The following is a 9379-nucleotide window of genomic DNA, read 5'->3' as shown; positions in this document are numbered from 1 at the left end:
GCTCTTCCATCACAATTTCCTGTAAAAGTCCCTCTGTGTGAAGTACCTAGAGGTTATGGTTGTCCTGGTGGGACCCTGGTTAATTAAGAGGCTCCTGCCATTATCCAGGCAAGACTAATTGAAGTTTGGACTAGTATTCGATGGCGAAAGACCAAAACAGAGAAGCAGAAAAATGGACACTCAGGGATTGAGGGAAAGTTTCCAAAAAGTTATAATTACCCTTGGAGAGATAAAAAATATATATAATATAAACATGAAAGAAGAACCCAATGGTAAAAAGAAAAAAAAAATAAGACAAAGTTACTTAAATTTGAAAACATCATAGGTAAAACAAAAATTTAATAAAAGGGTCCCCTGGACTAAATGCTGGTATCCCCCCAAAATATATTTTGTAGTCTTAAACCCCAATATGATGGTTCTAGAAGGTGGGGCCTTTGGGAGGTAATTACATTTAGATAAGATCTCGAGTGTAATCTCCATGATGGGATTAGTTCCCTTATAAGGAGAGAGAGACCAGAGCCCTCTCCCACCTTCTCTCTGCAATATGAGAACACAGCAGGAAGACAGCCACCTGCAAACCAGCAAGACAACTGTCACTAGACATGGTATCTACCAGCGTCCTCCAGCCTCTAGAACAGTGAAAAATAAATGGTCCTTGTTAAGCCACCCAGTCTATTGCATTTTTGTTATAACACCCTGAGATGACCCCGACAAAGAGTTGAAGTCTAAGAAATAACCAGAAAGCAGAATAAAGCAACAACAGAGACTAAAACTAATAAAGAAATGAAAATCAGGGACTAATCTTGAAATCCAGTTTCCAGTAATAGGATTTCAAGAGTGTGAGAACAAAGAAATTAGTGAAGCAAATATTATTCAACCAAGAATACCACATTTACTCAACTTTCAAATCTGTAAGAAAATGGTAGCTGCCTGTTTTCAAATTTTCCCCCACATGAGCAATTAAAGCATGCAGGAGCTATACCTTTAGTATTACTACACAACAGAGATTATCATAAGCTTTAAACCCAATTCCAAATGCCAGCAGAGCTTCTACCAACACCAAGCCTTTGAGTGTGTAGAGTAGGGAAGGGGTGACTTAGACACTTTGTAGAAGTATAGAGAAGCGAAGGGGGTGTATAAAAACAAAGAAGTCACTCCATGAAGAGAAATTTTGACATTAAAAGCCAAAATACTTAACATCAATCAGGACTTGCTAAGTCACAGTATTAATTGCCTGGCAAGTCTTAAAAGTGAGTGAGACAAAAATGGCGGCCATAGGAAGCAGAGATTCTGTGAAAGAATCGGCTTCATAGAAAAGCAGTTGGTGTCTTTAGAGACATAAGGGGAAGAGGAAATAGGAAGAGAAGTTAAGTATTCTGGGCAGAAGAATATTGTGTTAATGTTACAAGTTCAAGCAGTAAAGACAAAGCAGCTAAAAAATGGGGAGAGAAAGGAAAAAGTAGAAGATAATTAATTGTTATCTAGGCAATTAGTAGGAGTCAAGGATACTTCTAAAAACTGATAGATGAGACAGTAAAGTGTTAATTACGAAAAAGGAATTGGGAATACAATAAAGGCAACTTCTAGGATAATACAAGTTTTGCTAAATACCAAGTGAAATTATTTTTAAAAAGCAATAAAAGACATATTAAAGACACCATATGACAGGAAAACATACATCCACATAACGGAATTATGCCAACTACCATATGAATTTAGAGGAGCCCAAGCTCCAGAAAAGAACCCAACCAACCAATACCTTGATTGCAGCCTGGAAGACCCTAAATGGAGGACCCCACTAAGCCACAGCTGAACTCCTGACCCACAGAAACTATGAGAATTTAATGAACATGGTTACTTCAAGGCACAACGTTTGTGATGACTTAGTACACAGACATGGAAAAAGAATATAGAAGTCTACAAGAAAAATAAAATAAAATAGACCTGATATCATCATGTGCTTAGAAAATACTTCTCTTTCAACCAAAGTAAAGATATTAGAATATATGGGAGAAAATTCTGTAGAAATAAAGAAATCAACCAATCAGCGATGAGAAGTATTAATTCCAAGAACATATTAAGAATTTTATAAGAAAGGAGATGTTAACCATGTGGCTGAAAAGTACATTTTTTTTACTTTTTTTTAAAAAATTGTTTATTTGACAGAGATAGAGCAAGAGAAGGAACACAAGCAAGGGGAGAGGGAGAGGTAGAAACAGGCTTCCCACGGGCAGGGACCCTGATTCAGAGCTTGGATCACAGGACCCTAGGATCATGACCTGAGGCGAAGACAGACGCTTAATGACTGAGACACCCAGGTGCTCCTGAAAAGTACATTTTTATACTATTGAAAATACTGATATTTATTTATCTGTAAATTATAATGTAACTAATGTGGGAAACAAAGGCAAAAGAAATATAGCTTAAATTAAATCTCCTTATAGCTTGCAGCCCACTGAGATCCCTGAAACACACAGATCATGACGGTCCTCAAGGACCTCATGGCTGCCTCAGTACCTTAATGTTTAAAAGTAACCTTATCTTGGCAACAGCCGGCCCTTAAGGTTCTGAAAACCAGATTCCTTCAGACTTGTGCTATCCCTAAACCCCCATTAATTAAGAAGTACACAATCAGTCACTCCTCACAAACCCAGTATTGCTTTTTCTGCCCACAGGTCCTGTCCCATGAATAGGGAAGGGGTGAAGTTCTAGGTAGGAGGGTTAGGAGGCCCCTGCCCCACTCCCTCTGACTGGGCTCTGGAACTAGTCCTGTCAGGTGGAGACACTGAAACAGAGCTAAGCACAAGATAAGGGAACAAACCAAGAGAGCACAAGAATCCCAAGGCCACAAGCTTCTCCAGTCAGCTCTCAATAAAAGACTGGCCCTAAAATCCCTCAGGGGCAACCCATTCCGGTCCCTTCTCACACTAGAGAGTTTTTTTTCTTTCCTTTCTGTTCTCACCTTCCCTTAATAAACTTTTGCTTCTCTTCACCCTTTTCCATCCTCAAGGCTCCTTCTTCGACTCCAAGACACACAAGAACCCTGCAATCTGGTGACATAACTATGTTATGGACTGTAGGAGAGCAATGAAAAAAGTCAATGCACTATGTCCAATAGGAATAAATTAAGAAAAAAAAATAAGGCTTTTTGGTTTTGGTTTTGATTTTAATGTGGAGATACACCAGTGGAATTGGCAAGAAGATTTGAAGCGAATCACTCCTTGGGAGCAAGTCTGTCAGGTGGGAAGAGGTGGCATGGTTACTGCTATTTTTTATGATAAGACATTAACACTTTTACTTGAACTATGTGCAGATGAATTTTTTATTATATTTGGCTTTAAGCAGTGGCATACTAGGGCCACCTCTTAACTGTTCATTTTCAAGTTTACTTTCACATTTTCCATGATTTCACATGTTTAGGAATCTTGCATGCCAGTCAGTCAACACAACCATATTAAAAAATTTAATTCCATAAACAATTAAATAAATTATACTTAAGAGGTAATAAATACTCAAAACTCATGACTTCCTAACTATTTTACTACATTTTATTATTGGTACATTTTTGAGATTACTTACAGCTATTGTGTTTATGATAGAAATATGAGAGAATGGTGTGCTAATGTGCATTTCTTCCTCATTTCCCATTATTGACATCGGCTTGTAGTCTGAATTGGCCATGGTGGGAGTACTTGCAGCCTGGAAATGAACAAATGTTTCAATTCAGAGCTTGTTATTGTATTTTTATTGTCTAAACTTCATAAATTGGGAAACAAAATGTTAATAAGACTAGATTTAACATTGTGCCATATTTGTAGCTTCCATAATGTGAATTGCACAAAAATCTTTAAAAATATTCTTCCAGTGTTTGAAAACTATCATTTAATTCAGTAAAGAAGCTTCCTGACATATGAGAACAAACATCTACATTGTTTCACTTTTGCCTCACTTGTTACCACAATGAAAACATCAACCAGTCAGAACTATGCTGACTCATCAATTTCAAGAGCAGATTGGCTACAGATAAGAGTTTCACAAAATATCACTGAATGCCTTCTCTGAGAATCGACTGACTATTTGGAATTTCAACAAAGAATATTATATATTTTATTATTATTTATAAATTAATGCTATCATCCCTTATATCAATAAAATCTATAAAATCTATAAAAACATCTGTACATGTTAACACATATCCATATTCATAACCCAATTGTTAAAATGCACTAACATGTTAGTGGGACTTAATATAATTCATTGATCTCTATTGCAAGAACTCTCTGTTCTCTCATTTCTCTGTGTCCAAAAATATGTATAATTTAAAATAAATTGATAATTCCTTTTCCAGAATTAGAACATTATAATATTCCAGATTGAAAGTGGCCACAAAATGAAACACAATAAATAAATTCTGATGCGAAGTCTTTAAAAGTGACTTGCCTTATATTTCAAGAGCCTTAAAAATACCCAAAATGTTTACCCGGTAATTATACACTTAAATATATTTCACAATCGGGGCATCTGGGTGTCTCAGTCAGTTAAGCATCCCATTCTTGATTTTGGCTCAGGTCATGATCTCAGGGTTGTGAGATCAAGCCCCATGTTGGGCTGTATGCCAGACATGAAATCTGCTTGAGATTCTCTCTCTCCCTCTCCTTCTGCTCCCCTCTCCCAACCCTCACATGCTCTCCCTCTCTCTCTATAAATAAATAAATAAATTTCACAATGGAAATTATTAGAAAGGTGAATAGTATCTATATAATAAGATGTTCAAATCATTATTTGAAAAAGCATAACTTATGGGAAATTCAATATTTAAACTTAGGTAAGGGGTTAAAGTACTCATAATACATCGATGTGGTAAACTGCTCTGTAATTAATGATGAGATTTGCAGATAATTTTTATGAAATTAGGTACCTATATATTTAAATATTAAAAATGCACAAAGACAGCCATTGGCTATCAGACACATGAAAAAATGTTCATCATCATTAGCCCTCAGGGAGATTCAAATTAAAACCACATTGAGATATCACCTTACACCAGTTAGAATGGCCAAAATTAACAAAACAGGAAACAACATGTGTTGGAGAGGATGTGGAGAAAGGGGAACCCTCTTACACTGTTGGTGGGAATGCAAGTTGGTGCAATCTCTTTGGAGAACAGTGTGGAGATTCCTCAAGAAAGTAAAAATAGAACTTCCCTATGACCCTGCAATTGCACTCCTGGGTATTTACCCCAAAGATACAGATGGAGTGAAAAGAAGGGCCATCTGTACCCCAATGTTTATAGCAGCAATGGCCACGGTCGCCAAACTATGGAAAGAACCAAGATGCCCTTCAACGGACGAATGGATAAGGAAGATGTGGTCCATATACACTATGGAGTATTATGCCTCCATCAGAAAGGACAAATACCCAACTTTTGTAGCAACATGGACGGGACTGGAAGAGATTATGCTGAGTGAAATCAGTCAAGCAGAGAGAGTCAATTATCATATGGTTTCACTTATTTGTGAAGCATAACAAATAGCATGCAGGACAAGGGGTGTTAGAGAAGGGAAGGGAGTTGGGGTAAATTGGAAGGGGAGGTGAATCCTGAGAGACTATGGACTCTGAAAAACAATCTGAGGGATTTGAAGTGGCGGGGGGGTGGGAGGTTGGGGTACCAGGTGGTGGGTATTATAGAGGGCATGGATTGCATGGAGCATTGGGTGTGGTGAAAAAATAATGAATACTGTTTTTCTGAAAATAAATAAATTGGAAAAAAAATAATAAAAATAAAAATAAAATAAAATAAAATGCACAAAGATAATATATAAAAATCTCAAGTATTGAAAGAAAAAACAAATAGAATTTAAAAATAATATCATGTTTATTATTATTACTGGGATGAGTGGTTATTTTCATTTTTGCATCTTTTCACATATCAACAATTACCAAATGTCTCTAATAGCACTTTCATAATGAAGAAAATATAAGATTGAAAAAATATAAAAGGAAATTGAATGGAACATTTTCTGATCCTCAGAGAAAGAAGAACATGTTATATTTAGAGACCATGAGATGATGAAGAAATTACATAAATAGGCAAAAGACATACACTAGTGATTCATTTTTTGTAAGACTATGATATAGTAAACAAGCACATGGGGAAAAGCACAATATCAGATGTAAGTGAAAAAGGAAAGTAATATAAAATGAGTAAAATAAAGACTAAGGCAACATATGGACAAACTGAAATGAAACAGTAACAAAAACGTTTGGATTATAAACTGGAATGAGGCCTTTTGAAAGTATATATACACATGTGTGTTATGTATCTGTGTCTATACATACATATATATGTATATATACACCCACATTTACCGATCATTCCTAGTCACTGATGGAACAACTTCAGTTCTAGATTCCTATCCTTAGCAAAAATTCCAAAACAGATAAAGCTTTTTCACAATGTAAACTACTAGAGCAGAACCAAACATATAACAGGAAAATGGTAGGTTTAATCACACACACACACACACACACACACACACACACTCATATACAATGATATACCTATGAATTATTATAGATTATACACCCAGTTAAATTGTGTTTAAAATTTCTTATTGAAAGTATATATATCTGAGTGGGGAAAAGGATACAGTATCATGTGAAGTGAAACATAGTGTAAAGTTGTAGAACCATGTAGGTAAAAAGTAATAATTAATACTAATTAAATAGTATATATTGAATAGTATGCTCAATGTTCAAACATTTAATTTTGTTTAATCCTCACAACTCTGAATAGGTACAAATATTACACCAATTTTATAAATGATAGAACCTCATAAACTAAAAATGATACATAATAGAAGTTAAAATATAACAGGTGTTAAAAGATTGTTTTCAATTATAAGTGAGTGTTTCTTTCTTTATGAGTGAGTTTTTCTTATTTTTACTACTCTGTATTTTTTAGAGAATCCTATAAATTGGGAGCCATTGTTTTGATAATTGGGATTAAAAGCAATGTACTTTATTTTTTAAATTGGTTATTTGGCAACAAAAACATACATCAACTAAATACAGTGAACAAACAATGAGAAAATGTTTGGTCTCAGATAGTAGCAATAACGGAAAACAAGTGGAAAGTTCACAAATAGTGTCATTGTATATTAAAATGTATGATTTGATCAATAGAATGTCAAGAACAAATATACATTAAAATGTCATTTAATTAGATGTTTTTTTAGTGCCTAACAGTTGTGTAAGAATATTTAAGGTAAATACAAACAAATTAACTTCCAAATCAAACAAAATATAAAACTGTAAAAATCTAAAAAAGAAAACCCAAAGTAATATAATAAAATATTTATCAGATCTGTATCATGAGGGCAATCTCAGCTTTGAAGCAGTAGAGGAAATCACAGAGGAATAAACAAATGTATTTGAATATAAAATATTTACAATATGCGGAAAGAAAAAAATAACTAAGATGGAATAGACCAAGAAAAATATTTTTTAAAATATTCTGCAATTGGGAAAAAGCATCTGTCAATTTCATTTTGCATCTTGATTGATCTTTATATTAACATCTGATTAGATATTTGGGAAAAGATTAAAATATGTCACACACAAAACTGTATCCAGGCTTACAAATAGTACACAAAATGTAAGAAAATACGCTCCTAAATAACCAAAATACGAATTAGAGCAATGGCCAAGTGTCTTTCACTTAACAGCAAAAAATACTGTATAAAAATGATACAAGCACCCAACGGATGCAATTACCATGAAATAATCTTGGTGCTATTTAAATTTTACAGCCTTTTAGGAAAATTCTGTAGCACAAAACAGTCCCATCATTTGACTTCATACTTCCATTATGGGACTTTCATTTTATGAATTTATTCTAAGCCCAGTGAATTTAGGATCATGCTATTCCCACAGCCAACCTGAAAAATAGAAATTACAGTCCCCATTTGACAAAAGAGAAAGTCAAGGCTCAGAGCCATTTAACAAGTCAACCAATGCCATTTTCAGAACTTGACCTCTGCTTCCGAAGATCCAGTTTCTTGCAATGATACATGTTACTGCCAAGCAGTGAAGAAGTCCCCAGTCTCAAGGGGATGAGGGGATGAATATAGAGCTGCAGGTGTCCCTGCTGTGTCTGGTAGGTCTGCCCGCTGTACTCCCATAGACATAGACTGCCTCAGTGGATCCACATGGCTTATCACTTACAGCAAAAGCCCAACAGTGGAGCGCCCAGGTGGCTCAGTAATTAAGCGTCTGCCTTTGGCTCAGGTTATGATCCCAGGGTCCTAAGATCGAGCCCCGCATCAGGCTCCCTGCTCCACGGGAAGCCGGCTTCTCCCTCTCCCACTCCCCTGCTTGTGTTCCCTCTCTCACTGTGTCTCTCTCTGTCAAATAAATAAAAATATATAAATAAAATCTTAAAAAAAAAAAAAAGCATGGTGACATTTCCCCATGTCCTTAGTTCTACGGGATGACACTGAGCCAGAGGGTCCAGATGCCGAGCAGCATGGGCAGTGGGTTACCCAGCCACCAAGGAGCCATAGGACTTTACAAGGTGCAACTACACCCAAAAGAGAATTAAGTGGTGTCCCAAGTTTTACTGACATGAGAGGTACAGATGAAAGACTCACAGAAGCCTCCTGTGAGATAGAGAGGAGGATGGGCAACTGCCTTGACAGCTGCTTACAAGGCTGCTTATCTCCCCATGCATTGGGGTAATACAGCATGTTTTCAAAGACTCGGGTCAGGTTGTGGTGAAGCCTCCCCTTCCTGACCTATATGGAAACATGCAAGATCATCAGGGCACTACAATGAAACTGATGTCCATGTTGCTTCTTCTTTCTTTCTGCTTGGTGCCTGCTTTTTCCTTATTGACCCGTGTTCTACTGTTACGGTCCCCTGGATAACCATCTTTCCAGTATGCCACCAAATTCCAAGAGCATCATCTGAATCCAATGAGGGTTTCTGGACCTGACTTTGTGCAGTGTGAGTCCTGCAGGAACATCCTGGGGTCCACATACAGGGTTGGAAGGAGCTACCAGTGTGTACTAAACCGAGTCACAGAACTTGAGGGTAGATTCTCCACTTAGAGTATAATAGTTGTTTTAGTAGAAGAGGCCCCATTACAACCACCACCATTACCACATTGCACAAGTCCACGGGCATCTATTGAGTGGGACTGGCTTTACCCAGGCACTGGCTCAAGTAAGTGTTGTCACCTGTCTGCTGGATTCTCTCTGTCAGCAGCAACCATGAGGCAAGAGGACTTCTTAGGCCAGAAGGTCTCCCACAGCAAGGTTTTCTACAATACCTGCTCATATGGCTTATGTGATAGGACCTCTACTGAGATGTTTTTAAG

The sequence above is a fragment of the Neovison vison genome, chromosome 4, assembly GCF_020171115.1.
Source record: "Neovison vison isolate M4711 chromosome 4, ASM_NN_V1, whole genome shotgun sequence".
NCBI lineage: Eukaryota > Metazoa > Chordata > Mammalia > Carnivora > Mustelidae > Neogale > Neogale vison.
Note: the sequence above shows the minus strand (reverse complement) of the source record.